Raw genomic sequence first — 9,363 nt, forward strand, 5'->3', positions numbered from 1 at the left:
TTGTGTTGCTAGCTTTCTCAAGAGTCTACATCAGACATTCCATCTCCTTCCAATAGTTCCTCAGTCTGGCGATCTTACATATGCTCCTTTGGGGACTGTGTACAATCTATACTATAAAGACTTCAATATGAGATTGCAAGCAAAATAACCACCAACCTGATTCTGGCCTGAAATATATTTCTTTTAAAACCAGGAAGAAAGTAAGTTGATAATTTCACCCCTGTGCAAGTGACTTTGTAATTCTGCTAAAATACTGTATGGCAGTACATGAGATTTAGGGCTTTCTGGGATGATTTATGTTCACTAAATCTGGCAAGCTGTCATCTCAAGGCATATTTATGGATTCAATGTCTCTGCTACTGCTCTTTTGCAGGGAAGAAGCATCTCATTCTGGATCCAAGTTCTCTAGGAGAAAAAGAAAGTGTTACTGCACATTTTGATGCTATTTTTCAAGGTTTACTTCACATTATTGAAACTTTTATGAAGGCAAAATACAGATCCCCATATCAGCATTTAATTCTTTATATCAACTAGTAGAGAAGGCTGGTCTCTGAACTAGGAAACATGGTGTCTTGAATGAAAAAAAGGAGCAGAAATGGTACCAGGTCTGTTCACTTGAGAGATTGGATTTAGAAAAAGATTGGCATAATTTATACACAGAATAAGCTTTTTTGGTGCACCTGACAAAATTCCTTTTACCTCTGTTGAATCTCAGATTCTTAATTTGCAAAATAAATGCAATAACATTTACCTTCAAAGACTGTCAGGATTTAGTAACATAAGGTTTAAAATGTAACTCAACTTAATGCTTTATACTTGATGAATGCTGTGTTATTGATTTTTGTACAAATGTATCCTAACCTGAGAATCCAAGTAAAATGTTAAAGGCAACAACAGCACTACACTATTATGCTATTTCAGTAGAGATTATATGTTAAGCTGAGAAGTAGAGTACAATGTTCAAAAGGATTGACAATGATATCACACATTTAAAATTATTGCAGAAAGCAAACACAATAGGCTTGTAAGGCTCTTGAGAAAAAGTGATTTACAAATGACTGTATTCTCTTACTACCTTTATCCATGCAGACAAATACACCTTCAGTATAAACTAATCCCTTTTTACTACTCCCACTGCGATCCTCAGGGATCTACCTACCTATTTTTGAAATCTAGACGTTTTTATAAATAGTTGATCTCAAATAGAGGGTGGTTCTACCTCACCTTTTATCACTCAGTTCTCAGATAAAAGACCCCAAAATTTTATATTTATACTAAGTTTTAATCAGGAATAAGCTGGGCATATAGCTCTTTCTGTCAATAATCCCAAGATATGACTTGCCATATTCTGACTGGACCACTTTAACTCTGACTGGCCAGCTCTCATGTTCAGTTCTAACAATCACTTACCCCACAATATCTTCTTGTCTTCTTTCTCTACCTTCTCCCTATTCCCCTAGTGGTCTCTGTCTCAGACCCCAGGCCCAGAAACTGAAACACCGCCTATATTTCATTCACCAGGGATAACTAGTAGGGCAAGGTTACATAGTATCACTTGGTAATGTGTGAGAATATCTTTCTCCCTGATGCAACTAGGGCCAGACATACCAACAGAACAAATCTCAATAAATATAGGCTTTTGGCTTTCTCTCTGTTACCCCAATCAGATTCTCAAAGGTAAAGCCTATACTCTGCTGGTCTTGAAAACTTCTAGTGATATGTGTCTATTAATGTGAACTTTTGGTCTTCTATCCTTCTTGTCATAAGACTGATATATTACTTTTCTAAAGTGTATGCCATAAGGAGAATTAATTTAGGTTAAGGATATTAGAGCCATCTTGGATTATAGTGTTTAAAGAGATGCCCTGTACCTTTTTCTGCCTAGACTATACATAAAACAGGAAATGTGTAAAAAAGCGAGGTTCACCATTGCCATGCCATGCAGTGGGCTGCTATGGTGCACACACAAATAAACAAACAACCCAGAATTTTCAGTTAGAGTGCTGAATAGAAAATGATGGGTTGTTAATTACTGATAAATTCTTCACTTTAATATTATTTTCTAAAGGGATTACTACTAAATCTTAAGTAAGGATATTCCCTAGAACATAGTGTGGAAGTTAAGCGTGTAAAAGGCCTAGTGTGGAAGTTATATATATATATAAGCTTTGATGAGTTTTGGCTGACTCAAATATACTGAGAAAAAGGAGAGCCTGGGGTATTCCCACTCTTTCTGCCCTCCTGGAGGTTTTCAAACTGTAAATGCATATTAATGTGAAATTAATAACAGCTATAAGGATAGCAAGTTATATTCTATCTGGGGGCTTTCATGATTGATATTTTACAAAAAGCTGATAGATTCTAGATGACTGGAAATAGACATTGCTCTTTCTTCTCTCTATATATCTATATCTATATCTATACTTTTATTTTTAATATATAGGTATATATCAACATATATATATATAAATAATCAACCTTTAAATTTTTCTTTCTTTTATTTTTGTGATTATAACAGAATTGTATAATTTTCCACTTTCCCTTTTCATTGAAAACCATCCCGTACACCTCTGTTTTCTCTCCATCATATTCACAGACTTTTTTATCATTAATTATTGTCAAGAGCATATATATATATATATATATATATATTCCTAAATATAACCCAATCAATCTATATAAATATTTCATGTATATAAGTTTTTAGGGTTGACCTGAAACCACCACTTTACTCAACCACCATAATCCCTAAGCACAATCTAAACATTTACCTTTCTTTTTTTAAAAATATTTGTATTTTCTATATTCTTTGTTTACATTCCAAATGATAAGTGTAGTCCTTGCCCTTTATCAAGAAAACTTCTGTTTGTAACAGCCAGAGACCATTATAGGAAACTACAACCAATCACAATGCAGAATAGTAAAGTTCAGTCCCAATGGATACATCTACAAAACAGTGCCACATACTGAGTTTATGGAACACTGAAGAAGAGGAGGAAGAAAGAGTATAAGATCAGGGAGTTTCCTCTGAGATTGTATCTCCTAGCATCATCAAAAGCTAAAGCCCTAAAGTCTTACCAACATGGCCATCCAAATGTTACCTGAGCAAAGATGACAACAAGAGACATGAGAAAGTAGACTGAAAAGGCCCATGAGACTTTAATTCTACACTATGTAATACATAAATGCTGAGGGCAGAAGAAAGAGTTTCCCCTACGGGAAAGAATATCAACCAGTTATCCATTTCTAAATGGACATCTCTGAAGACACATTTTTCTTTGTGTACATATTTGTAATGGTAAATGTGTGCATCAACATTTGTAGGTGACGTCTAGATAATGTCAGCACTTGGTTTTTTATATCCACCATGCTATATTTGGCATATATTACCCTAACGTGATATTCCCCAAATCTTTAATTGAGTTCAAAAAACGTTAAAGACACATTAAAGCAATTCTCTATGAAGTGACTCAACAAATTAGATGTTACTATTAGTTTTGATGATACCAAACAGTAATCATTCAGTCCAGAATGAAATGTAGGTATTACTCCCTAAGGAAATGATATATCTTCATTGTAGAAAAATGTAGATTAATATCTTCTTTTTTTTTTAAAAAAAGATAGATGCACAAATTAAAAGTGTTCAAGCATTATAAAAAATATGAAAATATTCTTTGCTGTTGGATCTTCTAGCTTAACCTAAAGAATATGCAAATCACTGGTTCTCTCTTTGCATCTAAGTGATCTATTTCTTTTGACATATAGTTATGTACTACAGGATACTTTTCACTCATTTAGCTTCCTCTTTAGGTCTCATAGTAATTTTATGCTTTACTAAGACCCAGAACAATGCACTCTAACACTGAGACTCTACTTTCCATGATCAATAAATTTATGATTGAATCAAATTGTACTATTTGATATTACTTTAGGTATATAGTCCTCTATTTTTCTACTTGCAACAGTCTCTGGCTTCACTCTCTATGGTTTGAGAAAGTCATTGTCAAGTGTGGTTTGAAATATTAAATGGAAAATTTCTGATATAAATAATTTATAATTTTTCAATTGCTTGGTGTTCTGCTTAGCATGATAAAAGCCTGGATCACCCCGCTCCATTCTTTCCTGGATATAAATCATCCTTTGCCAGAACATCATCACTGAATACACTACCTGTCTATTTGTCACTTTGTGACATCTTAATTACCAAATTAACTCTTTTAGTGTCCTGCTTTAGCCCAAGTAACCTTTATTATTTTCTGAATAATTGCATGGAAGCACGGAATAAGTGATTCAGGTATCTCAAAGAGAGGTCATAGGTTCCTTTGTCAAGATCAGTGGTTCCCTATCTTCCTAATGCAGTGACGTTTTAGTAAAGTTATGGTAGTTGCAGTGGTGACCCCTACCATAAAATCATCACTGTAATTTGCTACTGATAGTAATCACAATGTAATATCTGTGTTCTTCAGTGGTCTTAGACAACCCCTGTGAAGGGTCATTCCACCCCCCAAAAGGGGTTACCACCCACTGATTTAAAACTGCTGATCTAAATGGTATTTTGCAACGTCACAAGCTATGTAGAGTATAGTGTGGTAATGGGAAAGGTAGAAAAAGAACAGACATAAGTTTTATTACAGTGCATTGTTACAATAATTCCATTTGATGACATTTTTGTCAGTCTCCTAGATGCCTAACTTGTAAGGTAATCTTATAAGAATGTGTATAGAGAATAGAAGAAATAAAATATAAGACAGTGTAAGGCTTATAGTAGTTGTAGGCATTTGCTAGGGTTGTGGGCTCTATACCATGAAGATTAGTTGGTTATACCTAAAGTTTTTTTCTAACTGTATATAGAAATTAAGATTGCTTTTTTATAGAAAAGTACATGTTTATATATAATTATAGCGGTGGTATTATGTGTGTGTGTATATTCACACTGCTTACTGTAGTGGCTTGCATAATTTTATCCAAGAAAGTCAGGATAGCTTAAATATATTAAATCAATTTTTATTACTTTTTACATAAATATTTTCAAAGTGGAATATATGTATTCTATCCTTCTGCCTCCTATCCTTAATAAATTTCAAAACAGAACAAAATTGTGCTCTTGCTCTAATTTTTTTTAAAAAACTGAATAAATTACTCTTTAACAAGTTATTTCATAAACAATAAATATTAATCAGAATCTACCTAAGTAGTTTTGCTCATTTTGAATCTAATTCACTTACATCCCAAAACAATCATAGCAGACTATCTGGAATTGTGAAATTATCATAGATTTTGTCTTATATATTTGTCATATAATGTTTCTTCAATAATAGAACAAGGAAAGTTAAGTCTTCAAATTATAGCTCAGATTCTAGCACAGAAATCCATTTAAAATTTCATTCTGAGTGCTCACAAATCCACATACAAGTACACAAATTCTTTGATTTCATAGATGAAGAAATCAAAGAAAAATAAAAAATATTGAATGTCTGATTATAGAGCTATTGGATATAATGTGTCCTATTCACATTATTCTAAACATACTTTTTATTTTTGCTTTAAGATTTATGCATTATTCTGATGTATATGTGTGTGTACCTACATAAATCTCCTTATACTGTGTGTATACATGCATATATAAATACCTTTGGAAGTCAGAGAAGGCCATCAGATTTCCCAAGATGGAGTTAAAAGTAGTTGTGAATGTAGTTAATTGAGCCTTTGTCCTTTTCAAGAGCAGTAAGCACTCTTCAACACTGAGACAACTCTTTAGTCTCTGAAATATGCTTTATTAACAGAGATCTATCATTGAATCCTTTGTGGAATAAGAATGACTTATGCTCTCTGAAAAAAATCTCAGAATCTTGGGGTTTTAGTTTATTACATTTATATTTATGTGGTGATAACAACATCATAAATACGATATTCTGTGTGTCAGTATATTTAGAGGAAATATAATATATGTTGAAAAAAATTATTGCTAGACTGATGGCATTGCAAATAGTTAAGAATTTTACATCAAAGGGAAGGGAGAAAGTGATACAATTATATTTTAATTTATAAATTATATAAGAAGAATTTCCTCTTCATTATTTTATGTATTCATTTTGCTTACAATGATTATATAGTTTTCCCTCAGGAAGATGATACAAAGGAAGAGCCAGTCTCTGTTACAACTCAGTACAGATAACCATGGGCCTCAAAGCTTATCACTTCAAAGCATTTTTGTTGGTAACTAGAGAAACACAGCCTGAGAAAGATCTGCTCTATAGCTGAGAGACCAGATCATCCCAGTCAAAGACAGGAAGCCAAAAGATATTCAGAAGCCTCCAGTGACCTTGTGCCAAACTCAAAGGCTTCGTGTCAACTCTGCTATTCTCAAATTCAACAGCTTCATAGAAAGAAATGTTCAATTCAGATCAAAGAATAAAAAGGCAATGCTGTAAAAATTTAAACACTACAATGTGAATATTGTGATATTTTGGGAAGAAACTTGTGGTATATATTAAGAGTCTTAAAAAATGATCATATTTTAGAGTCATTTCCATTCTAAAGATAAATTCCAAGAATTTCAAGAAAAATATTTAAAATACTGTACATTTTTATGTTCCAATATGCTCAGTGAGGTGCTATTTTAAATGGTCAAAGATTAGATAGAAATTAAATATCTACTAAGAGAACCATTAAGATAATCATGGGATATTTACTTGAACTACCATGCAGAAACTAAAAACAACATTTTGAAATTGCTTTAAATATGTTTATTAAACAAAAATAGGAAAATCACCAGAATGTATCAATGAATCTGACCAAATGATGTTAACAATTTTAGTTAGAGGAACCTGAAAAGAAAAGTGAGAAAGTTTTGAAGTGTATTTTATACAGTTGTTTTCGGTAGTAGCCAATGATGTGGTTTTTTTTTTTTCTTCTTTTCCTAAATTTTTTGAATACTACTTTATATAAAACTAAATATAGTGTTTAAAAGACTCATTAGCACATAATATTCTCATAAAAATGGGACACTGAAGGGTGTCCTCACATATTTTATGCCAAATTTGATTATGATTCCATTTTTATATTGTCTGTAGATCACTCCCAGATCAAGGAGTGTCTGTCTTGCAGAAGCCCTACTCTTGCAGAAGCCCAAACCTCCATGATACCTCAGAGCCTGGGATTATGTTTATGTGTAGAGGTTTAGGAATTAATGTAAGGAGGGGCAGGTTAGAAAGCATTCAGCAGTACCCCCCCAGAGCTCCCAGGGACTAAACCACCAACCAAAGGAGGGACCCATGTCTCCAGCTGCATATGCAGCAGAGGATGGCCTTGTTGGACATCAAAGGGAGGAGAGGCCCTTGGCCCTTAGAAGGCTCGATGCCCCACTGTAGGGGAATGCCAGGACAGGGAAGCAGGAGTGGGTGGGTTGGTGAGCACAGGGAGGGGGGATGGGATAGGGTGTCTTCAGAGGGGGAAACCAGGAAAGGGGACAACATTGGAAATGTAAATAAAGAAAATATCTAAAAAAGAAAGCATTCAACAGTTACCAATTATGAAAGAAAATAAGTTTGGCTGGACTTTTTTTTCCCATGGAAATTCTTATAGGCAAGTAAGGGAAAATTACTATGATCCTTTAATCTGAATATATGCATTAGATTTAAGTTGTAAATTAAAAAAATAAAAAGAATGACCTGAGTGTAGCTTAGAAGCCTATGAGGTATATGTCCAATCTCACTCTCTTCATGGTGGGATTGACAAAGGAATATTAAAAGCTGAAGCATTTATTTTGAGATATTAACCCTACCTATCGACTTGAATCTCCAATAAATGTTGACAATACTTTTGTCTTTCCTGTTTAGAAGTGGCTATTTCTAAATAAAGGCAAATGGATCTTGGATATGTTCCATTTCTTTATATGTGAATAAAGAAATTACTTTTACTTACATTTTAAGCAGTAATGTGATACCAGCTGGCAATAATTTGTATATGTAAATGGCAGAGTTTATTATATGAACCCAGAGAGTTAGTCAAGATCTACTTAGTATTCCATAAGATCAGAATGACAAGTTTCTTTTGCCTTCACCATATTTTCTCTTACTCGCAGCATCTCAGAAATAAGGGGATTTGTGCTTTAAAATGCATTCATCCAGTCCATAATATTTTCCTCTATGTATTCAGTTGATAATATTGTACGGTACAGTGTGTCTTACTATAGGCACTGGGGTTAAAACAATAAGAACAGCATATGTAAAGGTTTTTCCTCATGAAACCTGTATCTACTTTAAAAAATCATAATTTCTGAGGAAATTAAAAGCTACATTGACCAAAATTCAAACAGACAAGGTTTCTACATATCTATGTTTAAATGTTTATGAAATTGTATTGTAGAGTGCCAGGAACTATATAATTCATATTAGAGGGGTGTTTATGATGTTTGGACAATGATAACATGTTTTCAAGTTAGGATGGCTTCTTGGTAAACTCCAAGGGAGTAAACACTGGAGCTGTAGAGAGGTAGAGACAAGATAGAGTCCTACAACTTCTTCTAATTGTAACAATGAAGGAATAACTATCTTAAAAGAGTCTGCTTTACTGTCTCAAAAACAGAGAAAGTGGATGTATGCGGGAAAGAAGAGCTATGGAGGTAAGCAGAGCACTCTGCCTGTGTCCTCTGCAAAACTCATCTGCTAAATCCTAATTCCCAAGATGATGCTAATAGAAGATGGGCCTCTGAAAGGTGATTTGGTTTTAAGTACAAAATGCTCATTAATGAATTAATGTTCCCATAAATAAATGCCTGAGTCTCCTCACACTTTCTCCTGTGAGGACAGAAATAAAATGTCATGTAAGGAAGAAATTAGTCGGGCAGTGGTGGCTCGCACCTTTAATCCCAGCACTTGGGAGGCAGAAGCAGGCGAATTTCTGAGTGCAAGGCCTACCTGGTCTACAGACTGAGTTCCAGGACAGCCAGGCCTATACAGAGAAACCCTGTCTTGAAAAAAGAGGAACAAACAAGAAAAAAAAAAACAGAAAAGAAGAAATGAAGATTTCAAACCTGATGCACCTTGACCTTGGACTCCCAGTTTAACTGTGAGAAATGCATTTCTGTCGTTGTTAGCTACCCAGCTTGTTGATTTTTGTTGTATCAACCATCATGTACTAGAGCATAATAAAACTTCTGACTACAACAAATTTAATGAAAAATTGGAACCTCCCCTCAAGGTTATTAAATCCCAAGATACCACATTCCTCTCACATCAACCAGAGGCATGGCTCTTCTTGAGTCACCATGAGAACGCTCAAACAGCTGACTCAAAACAAGAATACTAGCAACAACAAGGCCTATACGTTTAAATTGTAATTTACAGCTATGGAAATAGTTCA

Source organism: Apodemus sylvaticus, chromosome 2 (assembly GCF_947179515.1).
Source record: "Apodemus sylvaticus chromosome 2, mApoSyl1.1, whole genome shotgun sequence".
Taxonomy (NCBI): Eukaryota; Metazoa; Chordata; class Mammalia; order Rodentia; family Muridae; genus Apodemus; species Apodemus sylvaticus.